At 38.2% G+C, this 12,558-nt stretch overlaps 6 non-coding genes across 6 annotated transcripts; all 6 read left to right on the top strand.

The window, feature by feature from the left end:
- Nucleotides 1-558: 558 nt before the first annotated feature.
- Nucleotides 559-631, top strand: TRNAF-GAA (transfer RNA phenylalanine (anticodon GAA)). Its single transcript has one exon. It is a non-coding gene; the product is annotated as a tRNA-Phe (tRNA).
- Nucleotides 632-2,305: 1,674 nt separating this feature from the next.
- On the top strand, nucleotides 2,306-2,378 carry TRNAF-GAA (transfer RNA phenylalanine (anticodon GAA)). The gene has a single exon. It is a non-coding gene; the product is annotated as a tRNA-Phe (tRNA).
- A 3,998-nt stretch (nucleotides 2,379-6,376) lies between these two features.
- On the top strand, nucleotides 6,377-6,449 carry TRNAF-GAA (transfer RNA phenylalanine (anticodon GAA)). Its single transcript has one exon. It is a non-coding gene; the product is annotated as a tRNA-Phe (tRNA).
- A 510-nt stretch (nucleotides 6,450-6,959) lies between these two features.
- Nucleotides 6,960-7,032, top strand: TRNAF-GAA (transfer RNA phenylalanine (anticodon GAA)). Its single transcript has one exon. It is a non-coding gene; the product is annotated as a tRNA-Phe (tRNA).
- A 1,090-nt stretch (nucleotides 7,033-8,122) lies between these two features.
- On the top strand, nucleotides 8,123-8,195 carry TRNAF-GAA (transfer RNA phenylalanine (anticodon GAA)). The gene has a single exon. It is a non-coding gene; the product is annotated as a tRNA-Phe (tRNA).
- Nucleotides 8,196-12,144: 3,949 nt separating this feature from the next.
- TRNAF-GAA (transfer RNA phenylalanine (anticodon GAA)) lies at nucleotides 12,145-12,217 on the top strand. Its single transcript has one exon. It is a non-coding gene; the product is annotated as a tRNA-Phe (tRNA).
- Nucleotides 12,218-12,558: the final 341 nt, after the last annotated feature.

Genomic DNA, 12,558 nt, shown 5'->3' with positions numbered 1-12,558 from the left:
GCGTTAGACTGAAGATCTAAAGGTGCCTGGTTCAATCCCGGGTTTCGGCACAGTTGAGAGGTTCCTTGCTTCTAACAAAATATGTCTTGGAATCAGCTGTAGTACTTTTTTCTCTATTAACATTTTTATCAACTGATCTACAAAATGATCAATTCAACATAGACTTTGCTTTCTGTCCTCCTTTTAAACTTTCTTCCACCTATCTTGCCTTCAGGTTTGACTATGAATGTTTTCCATTTCGTCCTTTTTTGTAAAGTAAACTCTTGTCTGCATCACATTCCACTTCCCCTTGAACACAGATGTCAGTAGTCAGATGACATTGCTTACCTACTCATGCCAAATATATCTGGGTAATATAGTGCTAGTCCATTCAGAGTTAAAAAAACAACTACCTAACCTGGATCCCAAAAATGCTATTTACCCATTGCACCAGTTAACTGGGGAATGATACAGGACTCCTTAAAACATATCTCTACCATATGAGGTTAAAAATCCAGGTCCTGCATCTATTTTGTTAAATGGTTCAAATTAAAGTATGAAGACCCCAGCTATCAGAAGGCCGAAATAGCTCAGTTGGGAGAGCGTTAGACTGAAGATCTAAAGGTCCCTGGTTCAATCCCGGGTTTCGGCACAGTTGAGAGGTTCCTTGCTTCTAACAAAATAGGTCTTGGAATCAGCTGTAGTACTTTTTCTCTATTCATCAAATTTTTTCCAACTGATCTACAACACAATCAATTTAACATAGACTTTGCTTTATGTACTCCTTCTAAACTTGCTTCCACCTCTCTTACCTTCAGGTTTGACAATGAATATTTCCCATTTCATGATTTTTTGTAAAGTAAACTCTTGTCTGCATTACCTTCCACTTCCCCTTGAACACAGATGTCAGTAGTCAGATGACATTGCTTACCTACTCATGCCAAATATATCTGGGTAATATAGTGCTAGTCCATTCAGAGTTAAAAAAACAACTACCTAACCTGGATCCAAAAAATGCTATTTACCCATTGTACCAGTTAATTGCGGAATGATACAGGACTCCTTAAAACATATCTCTACCATATGAGGTTAAAAATCCAGGTCCTGCATCTATTTTGTTAAATGGTTTAAATTAAAGTATGAAGACCACAGCTATAAGCAGGCCGAAATAGCTCAGTTGGGAGAGCGTTAGACTGAAGATCTAAAGGTCCCAGGTTCAATCCCGGGTTTCGGCACAGTTGAGAAGTTCCTTGCTTCTAACTAAATAGGTCTTAGAATCAGCTGTAGTACTTTTTCTCTATTCATCAAATTTTTTCCAACTGATCTACAACACAATCAATTTAACATAGACTTTGCTTTATGTCCTCCTTCTAAACTTGCTTCCACCTCTCTTACCTTCAGGTTTGACAATGAATATTTCCCATTTCATGCTTTTTTGTAAAGTAAACTCTTGTCTGCATTACCTTCCACCTCCCCTTGAATACAGATGTCAGTAGTCAGATGACATTGCTTACCTACTCATGCCAAATATATCTGGGTAATATAGTGCTAGTCCATTCAGAGTTAAAAAAACAACTACCTAACCTGGATCCCAAAACTGCTATTTGCCCATTGCACCAGTTAATTGCGGAATGATACAGGACTCCTTAAAACATATCTCTACCATATGAGGTTAAAAATCCAGGTCCTGCATCTATTTTGTTAAATAGTTTAAATTAAAGTATGAAGACCACAGCTATAAGCAGGCCGCAATAGCTCAGTTGGGAGAGCGTTAGACTGAAGATCTAAAGGTCCCTGGTTCCATCCCGGGTTTCGGCACAGTTGAGAGGTTCCTTGCTTCTAACAAAATAGGTCTTGGAATCAGCTGTAGTACTTTTTTCTCTATCAACATTTTTATCAACTGATCTACAAAATGATCAATTCAACATAGACTTTGCTTTCTGTCCTCCTTTTAAACTTTCTTCCACCTATCTTGCCTTCAGGTTTGACAATGAATGTTTCCCATTTCGTCCTTTTTTGTAAAGTAAACTCTTGTCTGCATCACATTCCACTTCCCCTTGAACACAGATGTCAGTAGTCAGATGACATTGCTTACCTACTCATGCCAAATATATCTAGGTAATATAGTGCTAGTCCATTCAGAGTTAAAAAAACAACGACCTAACCTGGATCCCAAAAATGCTATTTACCCATTGCACCAGTTAACTGGGGAATTATACAGGACTCCTTAAAACATATCTCTACCATATGAGGGTAAAAATCCAGGTCCTGCATCTATTTTGTTAAATGGTTTAAATTAAAGTATGAAGACCCCAGCTATAGGCAGGCCGAAATAGCTCAGTTGGGAGAGCATTAGACTGAAGATCTAAAGGTCCCTGGTTCAATCCCGGGTTTCGGCACAGTTGAGAGGTTCCTTGCTTCTAACAAAATAGGTCTTGGAATCAGCTGTAGTACTTTTTCTCTATTCATCAAATTTTTTCCAACTGATCTACAACACAATCAATTTAACATAGACTTTGCTTTATGTCCTCCTTCTAAACTTGCTTCCACCTCTCTTACCTTCAGGTTTGACAATGAATATTTCCCATTTCATGCTTTTTTGTAAAGTAAACTCTTGTCTGCATTACCTTCCACCTCCCCTTGAATACAGATGTCAGTAGTCAGATGACATTGCTTACCTACTCATGCCAAATATATCTGGGTAATATAGTGCTAGTCCATTCAGAGTTAAAAAAACAACTACCTAACCTGGATCCCAAAACTGCTATTTGCCCATTGCACCAGTTAATTGCGGAATGATACAGGACTCCTTAAAACATATCTCTACCATATGAGGTTAAAAATCCAGGTCCTGCATCTATTTTGTTAAATGGTTTAAATTAAAGTATGAAGACCACAGCTATAAGCAGGCCGCAATAGCTCAGTTGGGAGAGCGTTAGACTGAAGATCTAAAGTTCCCTGGTCCAATCCCGGGTTTCGGCACAGTTGAGAGGTTCCTTGCTTCTAACAAATAGGTCTTGGAATCAGCTGTAGTACTTTTTTCTCTATCAACATTTTTATCAACTGATCTACAAAATGATCAATTCAACATAGACTTTGCTTTCTGTCCTCCTTTTAAACTTTCTTCCGCCTATCTTGCCTTCAGGTTTGACAATGAATGTTTCCCATTTCGTCCTTTTTTGTAAAGTAAACTCTTGTCTGCATCACATTCCACTTCCCCTTGAACACAGATGTCAGTAGTCAGATGACATTGCTTACCTACTCATGCCAAATATATCTAGGTAATATAGTGCTAGTCCATTTCGAGTTAAAAAAACAACTACCTAACCTGGATCCCAAAAATGCTATTTACCCATTGCACCAGTTAACTGGGGAATGATACAGGACTCCTTAAAACATATCTCTACCATATGAGGTTAAAAATCCAGGTCCTGCATCTATTTTGTTAAATGGTTTAAATTAAAGTATGAAGACCACAGCTATAAGCAGGACGAAATAGCTCAGTTGGGCGAGCGTTAGACTGAAGATCTAAAGGTCCCTGATTCAATCCCGGGTTTCGGCACAGTTGAGAGGTTCCTTGCTTCTAACAAAATAGGTCTTGGAATCAGCTGTAGTACTTTTTCTCTATTCATCAAATTTTTTCCAACTGATCTACAACACAATCAATTTAACATAGACTTTGCTTTATGTACTCCTTCTAAACTTGCTTCCACCTCTCTTACCTTCAGGTTTGACAATGAATATTTCCCATTTCATGCTTTTTTGTAAAGTAAACTCTTGTCTGCATTACCTTCCACTTCCCCTTGAACACAGATGTCAGTAGTCAGATGACATTGCTTACCTACTCATGCCAAATATATCTGGGTAATATAGTGCTAGTCCATTCAGAGTTAAAAAAACAACTACCTAACCTGGATCCCAAAAATGCTATTTACCCATTGCACCAGTTAATTGCGGAATGATACAGGACTCCTTAAAACATATCTCACCATATGAGGTTAAAAATCCAGGTCCTGCATCTATTTTGTTAAATGGTTTAAATTAAAGTATGAAGACCACAGCTTTAAGCAGGCCAAAATAGCTAAGCTGGGAGAGCGTTAGACTGAAGATCTAAAGGTCCCTGGTTCAATCCCGGGTTTCGGCACAGTTGAGAGGTTCCTTGCTTCTAACAAAATAGGTCTTGGAATCAGCTGTAGTACTCTTTTCTCTATCAACATTTTTATCAACTGATCTACAAAATGATCAATTCAACATAGACTTTGCTTTCTGTCCTCCTTTTAAACTTTCTTCCACCTATCTTGCCTTCAGGTTTGACTATGAATGTTTTCCATTTTGTCCTTTTTTGTAAAGTAAACTCTTGTCTGCATCACATTCCACTTCCCCTTGAACACAGATGTCAGTAGTCAGATGACATTGCTTACCTACTCATGCCAAATATATCTGGGTAATATAGTGCTAGTCCATTCAGAGTTAAAAAAACAACTACCTAACCTGGATCCCAAAAATGCTATTTACCCATTGCACCAGTTAACTGGGGAATGATACAGGACTCCTTAAAACATAACCTACCATATGAGGTTAAAAATCCAGGTCCTGCATCTATTTTGTTAAATGGTTTAAATTAAAGTATGAAGACCACAGCTCTAAGCAGGCCGAAATAGCTCAGTTGGGCGAGCGTTAGACTGAAGATCTAAAGGTCCCTGGTTCAATCCCGGGTTTCGGCACAGTTGAGAGGTTCCTTGCTTCTAACAAAATAGGTCTTGGGATCAGCTGTAGTTCTTTTTCTCTATTCATCAAATTTTTTCCAACTGATCTACAACACAATCAATTTAACATAGACTTTGCTTTATGTCCTCCTTCTAAACTTGCTTCCACCTCTCTTACCTTCAGGTTTGACAATGACTATTTCCCATTTCATGCTTTTTTGTAAAGTAAACTCTTGTCTGCATTACCTTCCACTTCCCCTTGAACACAGATGTCAGTAGTCAGATGACATTGCTTACCTACTCATGCCAAACATATCTGGGTAATATAGTGCTAGTCCATTCAGAGTTAAAAAAACAACTACCTAACCTGGATCCAAAAAATGCTATTTACCCATTGCACCAGTTAATTGCGGAATGATACAGGACTCCTTAAAACATATCTCTACCATGTGAGGTTAAAAATCCAGGTCCTGCATCTATTTTGTTAAATGGTTTAAATTAAAGTATGAAGACCACAGCTATAAGCAGGCCGAAATAGCTCAGTTGGGAGAGCGTTAGACTGAAGATCTGAAGGTCCCTGGTTCAATCCCGGGTTTCGGCACAGTTGAGAGGTTCCTTGCTTCTAACAAAATAGGTCTTGGAATCAGCTGTAGTACTTTTTCTCTATTCATCAAATTTTTTCCAACTGATCTACAACACAATCAATTTAACATAGACTTTGCTTTATATCCTCCTTCTAAACTTGCTTCCACCTCTCTTACCTTCAGGTTTGACAATGAATATTTGCCATTTCATGCTTTTTTGTAAAGTAAACTCTTGTCTGCATTACCTTCCACTTCCCCTTGAACACAGATGTCAGTAGTCAGATGACATTGCTTACCTACTCATGCCAAATATATCTGGGTAATATAGTGCTAGTCCATTCAGAGTTAAAAAAACAACTACCTAACCTGGATCCCAAAAATGCTATTTACCCATTGCACCAGTTAACTGGGGAATGATACAGGACTCCTTAAAACATATCTCTACCATATGAGGTTAAAAATCCAGGTCCTGCATCTATTTTGTTAAATGGTTCAAATTAAAGTATGAAGACCCCAGCTATCAGAAGGCCGAAATAGCTCAGTTGGGAGAGCGTTAGACTGAAGATCTAAAGGTCCCTGCTTCAATCCTGGGTTTCGGCACAGTTGAGAGGTTCCTTGCTTCTAACAAAATAGGTCTTGGAATCAGCTGTAGTACTTTTTCTCTATTAACATTTTTATCAACTGATCTACAAAATGATCAATTCAACATAGACTTTGCTTTCTGTCCTCCTTTTAAACTTTCTTCCACCTATCTTGCCTTCGGGTTTGACTATGAATGTTTTCCATTTCGTCCTTTTTTGTAAAGTAAACTCTTGTCTGCATCACATTCCACTTCCCCTTGAACACAGATGTCAGTAGTCAGATGACATTGCTTACCTACTCATGCCAAATATATCTGGGTAATATAGTGCTAGTCCATTCAGAGTTAAAAAAACAACTACCTAACCTGGATCCCAAAAATGCTATTTACCCATTGTACCAGTTAACTGGGGAATGATACAGGGCTCCTTAAAACATATCTCTACCATATGAGGTTAAAAATCCAGGTCCTGCATCTATTTTGTTAAATGGTTCAAATTAAAGTATGAAGACCCCAGCTATCAGAAGGCCGAAATAGCTCAGTTGGGAGAGCGTTAGACTGAAGATCTAAAGGTCCCTGGTTCAATCCCGGGTTTCGGCACAGTTGAGACGTTCCTTGCTTCTAACAAAATAGGTCTTGGAATCAGCTGTAGTACTTTTTCTCTATTCATCAAATTTTTTCCAACTGATCTACAACACAATCAATTTAACATAGACTTTGCTTTATGTCCTCCTTCTAAACTTGCTTCCACCTCTCTTATCTTCAGGTTTGACAATGAATATTTCCCATTTCATGCTTTTTTGTAAAGTAAACTCTTGTCTGCATTACCTTCCACTTCCCCTTGAACACAGATGTCAGTAGTCAGATGACATTGCTTACCTACTCATGCCAAATATATCTGGATAATATAGTGCTAGTCCATTCAGAGTTAAAAAAACAACTACCTAACCTGGATCCAAAAAATGCTATTTTCCCATTGTACCAGATAATTGCGGAATGATACAGGACTCCTTAAAACATATCTCTACCATATGAGGTTAAAAATCCAGGTCCTGCATCTATTTTGTTAAATGGTTTAAATTAAAGTATGAAGACCACAGCTATAAGCAGGCCGAAATAGCTCAGTTGGGAGAGCGTTAGACTGAAGATCTAAAGGTTCCTGGTTCAATCCCGGGTTTCGGCACAGTTGAGAGGTTCCTTGCTTCTAACAAAATAGGTCTTGGAATCAGCTGTAGTTCTTTTTCTCTATTAACATTTTTATCAACTGATCTACAAAATGATCAATTCAACATAGACTTTGCTTTCTGTCCTCCTTTTAAACTTTCTTCCACCTATCTTGCCTTCCGGTTTGACTATGAATGTTTTCCATTTCGTCCTTTTTTGTAAAGTAAACTCTTGTCTGCATCACATTCCACTTCCCCTTGAACACAGATGTCAGTAGTCAGATGACATTGCTTACCTACTCATGCCAAATATATCTGGGTAATATAGTGCTAGTCCATTCAGAGTTAAAAAAACAACTACCTAACCTGGATCCCAAAATTGCTATTTACCCATTGCAACAGTTAACTGGGGAATGATACAGGACTCCTTAAAACATATCTCTACCATATGAGGTTAAAAATCCAGGTCCTGCATCTATTTTGTTAAATGGTTCAAATTAAAGTATGAAGACCCCAGCTATCAGAAGGCCGAAATAGCTCAGTTGGGAGAGCGTTAGACTGAAGATCTAAAGGTCCCTGGTTCAATCCTGGGTTTCGGCACAGTTGAGACGTTCCTTGCTTCTAACAAAATAGGTCTTGGAATCAGCTGTAGTACTTTTTCTCTATTCATCAAATGTTTTCCAACTGATCTACAACACAATCAATTTAACATAGACTTTGCTTTATGTCCTCCTTCTAAACTTGCTTCCACCTCTCTTATCTTCAGGTTTGACAATGAATATTTCCCATTTCATGCTTTTTTGTAAAGTAAACTCTTGTCTGCATTACCTTCCACTTCCCCTTGAACACAGATGTCAGTAGTCAGATGACATTGCTTACCTACTCATGCCAAATATATCTGGATAATATAGTGCTAGTCCATTCAGAGTTAAAAAAACAACTACCTAACCTGGATCCAAAAAATGATATTTACCCATTGTACCAGTTAATTGCGGAATGATACAGGACTCCTTAAAACATATCTCTACCATATGAGGTTAAAAATCCAGGTCCTGCATCTATTTTGTTAAATGGTTTAAATTAAAGTATGAAGACCACAGCTTTAAGCAGGCCGAAATAGCTCAGTTGGGAGAGCGTTAGACTGAAGATCTAAAGGTCCCTGGTTCAATCCCGGGTTTCGGCACAGTTGAGAGGTTCCTTGCTTCTAACAAAATAGGTCTTGGAATCAGCTGTTGTACTTTTTCTCTATTCATCAAATTTTTTCCAACTGATCTACAACACAATCAATTTAACATAGACTTTGCTTTATGTCCTCCTTCTAAACTTGCTTCCACCTCTCTTACCTTCAGGTTTGACAATGAATATTTCCCATTTCATGCTTTTTTGTAAAGTAAACTCTTGTCTGCATTACCTTCCACCTCCCCTTGAATACAGATGTCAGTAGTCAGATGACATTGCTTACCTACTCATGCCAAATATATCTGGGTAATATAGTGCTAGTCCATTCAGAGTTAAAAAAACAACTACCTAACCTGGATCCCAAAACTGCTATTTGCCCATTGCACCAGTTAATTGCGGAATGATACAGGACTCCTTAAAACATATCTCTACCATATGAGGTTAAAAACTCCAGGTCCTGCATCTATTTTGTTAAATGGTTTAAATTAAAGTATGAATACCACAGCTATAAGCAGGCCGCAATAGCTCAGTTGGGAGAGCGTTAGACTGAAGATCTAAAGGTCCCTGGTTCAATCCCGGGTTTCGGCACAGTTGAGAGGTTCCTTGCTTCTAACAAAATAGGTCTTGGAATAAGCTGTAGTACTTTTTTCTCTATCAACATTTTTATCAACTGATCTACAAAATGATCAATTCAACATAGACTTTGCTTTCTGTCCTCTTTTTAAACTTTCTTCCACCTATCTTGCCTTCAGGTTTGACAATGAATGTTTCCCATTTCGTCCTTTTTTGTAAAGTAAACTCTTGTCTGCATCACATTCCACTTCCCCTTGAACACAGATGTCAGTAGTCAGATGACATTGCTTACCTACTCATGCCAAATATATCTAGGTAATATAGTACTAGTCCATTCAGAGTTAAAAAAACAACTTCCTAACCTGGATCCCAAAAATGCTATTTACCCATTGCACCAGTTAACTGGGGAATGGTACAGGACTCCTTAAAACATATCTCTACCATATGAGGTTAAAAATCCAGGTCCTGCATCTATTTTGTTAAATGGTTCAAATTAAAGTATGAAGACCACAGCTATGAGAGGCCGAAATATGTCAGTTTGGAGAGCGTTAGACTGAAGATCTAAAGGTCCCTGGTTCAATCCCGGGTTTCGGCACAGTTGAGAGGTTCCTTGCTTCTAGCAAAATAGGTCTTGGAATCAGCTGTAGAACTTTTTCTCTATTCATCACATTTTTTCCAACTGATCTACAACACAATCAATTTAACATAGACTTTGCTTTATATCCTCCTTCTAAAATTGCTTCCACCTCTCTTACCTTCAGGTTTGACAATGAATATTTCCCATTTCATGCTTTTTTGTAAAGTAAACTCTTGTCTGCATTACCTTCCACTTCCCCTTGAATACAGATGTCAGTAGTCAGATGACATTGCTTACCTACTCATGCCAAATATATCTGGGTAATATAGTGCTAGTCCATTCAGAGTTAAAAAAACAACTACCTAACCTGGATCCCAAAAATGCTATTTACCCATTGCACCAGTTAATTGCGGAATGATACAGGACTCCTTAAAACATATCTCACCATATGAGGTTAAAAATCCTAGGTCCTGCATCTGTTTTGTTAAATGGTTTAAATTAAAGTATGAAGACCACAGCTATGAGCAGGCCAAAATAGCTAAGCTGGGAGAGCGTTAGACTGAAGATCTAAAGGTCCCTGGTTCAATCCCGGGTTTCGGCACAGTTGAGAGGTTCCTTGCTTCTAACAAAATAGGTCTTGGAATCAGCTGTAGTACTCTTTTCTCTATCAACATTTTTATCAACTGATCTACAAAATGATCAATTCAACATAGACTTTGCTTTCTGTCCTCCTTTTAAACTTTCTTCCACCTATCTTGCCTTCAGGTTTGACTATGAATGTTTTCCATTTTGTCCTTTTTTGTAAAGTAAACTCTTGTCTGCATCACATTCCACTTCCCCTTGAACACAGATGTCAGTAGTCAGATGACATTGCTTACCTACTCATGCCAAATATATCTGGGTAATATAGTGCTAGTCCATTCAGAGTTAAAAAAACAACTACCTAACCTGGATCCCAAAAATGCTATTTACCCATTGCACCAGTTAACTGGGGAATGATACAGGACTCCTTAAAACATATCTCTACCATATGAGGTTAAAAATCCAGGTCCTGCATCTATTTTGTTAAATGGTTCAAATTAAAGTATGAAGACCCCAGAAATCAGAAGGCTGAAATAACTCAGGTGGCCGAGCGTTAGACTGAAGATCTAAAGGTCCCTGGTTCAATCCTGGGTTTTGGCACAGTTGAGAGGTTCCTTGCTTCTAACAAAATAGGTCTTGGGATCAGCTGTAGTTCTTTTTCTCTATTCATCAAATTTTTTCCAACTGATCTACAACACAATCAATTTAACATAGACTTTGCTTATGTCCTCCTTCTAAACTTGCTTCCACCTCTCTTACCTTCAGGTTTGACAATGAATATTTCCCATTTCATGCTTTTTTGTAAAGTAAACTCTTGTCTGCATTACCTTCCACTTCCCCTTGAACACAGATGTCAGTAGTCAGATGACATTGCTTACCTACTCATGCCAAATATATCTGGGTAATATAGTGCTAGTCCATTCAGAGTTAAAAAAACAACTACCTAACCTGGATCCAAAAAATGCTATTTACCCATTGCACCAGTTAATTGCGGAATGATACAGGTCTCCTTAAAACATATCTCTACCATATGAGGTTAAAAATCCAGGTCCTGCATCTATTTTGTTAAATGGTTTGAATTAAAGTATGAAGACCACAGCTATAGGCAGGCCGAAATAGCTCAGTTGGGCGAGCGTTAGACTGAAGATCTAAAGGTCCCTGGTTCAATCCCGGGTTTCGGCACAGTTGAGAGGTTCCTTGCTTCTAACAAAATAGGTCTTGGAATCAGCTGTAGTACTTTTTCTCTATTCATCAAATTTTTTCCAACTGATCTACAACACAATCAATTTACCATAGACTTTGCTTTATGTCCTCCTTCTAAACTTGCTTCCACCTCTCTTACCTTCAGGTTTGACAATGAATATTTCCCATTTCATGCTTTTTTGTAAAGTAAACTCTTGTCTGCATTACCTTCGACCTCCCCTTGAATACAGATGTCAGTAGTCAGATGACATTGCTTACCTACTCATGCCAAATATATCTGGATCCCAAAAATGCTATTTACCCATTGCACCAGTTAATTGCGGAATGATACAGGACTCCTTAAAACATATCTCACCATATGAGGTTAAAAATCCAGGTCCTGCATCTATTTTGTTAAATGGTTTAAATTAAAGTATGAAGACCACAGCTGTAAGCAGCCCGAAATAGCTAAGTTGGGAGAGCGTTAGACTGAAGATCTAAAGGTCCCTGGTTCAATCCCGGGTTTCGGCACAGTTGAGAGGTTCCTTGCTTCTAACAAAATAGGTCTTGGAATCAGCTGTAGTACTTTTTTCTCTATCAACATTTTTATCAACTGATCTACAAAATGATCAATTCAACATAGACTTTGCTTTCTGTCCTCCTTTTAAACTTTCTTCCACCTATCTTGCCTTCAGGTTTGACTATGAATATTTTCCATTTCGTCCTTTTTTGTAAAGTAAACTCTTGTCTGCATCACATTCCACTTCCCCTTGAACACAGATGTCAGTAGTCAGATGACATTGCTTACCTACTCATGCCAAATATATCTGGGTAATATAGTGCTAGTCCATTCAGAGTTAAAAAAACAACTACCTAACCTGGATCCCAAAAATGCTATTTACCCATTGCACCAGTTAACTGGGGAATGATACAGGACTCCTTAAAACATATCTCTACCATATGAGGTTAAAAATCCAGGTCCTGCATCTATTTTGTTAAATGGTTCAAATTAAAGTATGAAGACCCCAGCTATCAGAAGGCCGAAATAGCTCAGTTGGGAGAGCGTTAGACTGAAGATCTAAAGGTCCCTGGTTCAATCCCGGGTTTCGGCACAGTTGAGAGGTTCCTTGCTTCTAACAAAATAGGTCTTGGAATCAGCTGTAGTACTTTTTTCTCTATTAACATTTTTATCAACTGATCTACAAAATGATCAATTCAACATAGACTTTGCTTTCTGTCCTCCTGTTAAACTTTCTTCCACCTATCTTGCCTTCAGGTTTGACTATGAATGTTTTCCATTTCGTCCTTTTTTGTAAAGTAAACTCTTGTCTGCATCACATTCCACTTCCCCTTGAACACAGATGTCAGTAGTCAGATGACATTGCTTACCTACTCATGCCAAATATATCTGGGTAATATAGTGCTAGTCCATTCAGAGTTAAAAAAACAACTA

This window comes from Lissotriton vulgaris, chromosome 8, assembly GCF_964263255.1.
Source record: "Lissotriton vulgaris chromosome 8, aLisVul1.2, whole genome shotgun sequence".
In the NCBI taxonomy this organism is placed as follows: Eukaryota; Metazoa; Chordata; class Amphibia; order Caudata; family Salamandridae; genus Lissotriton; species Lissotriton vulgaris.
This window is presented reverse-complemented; position numbering and strand designations above follow the sequence as displayed.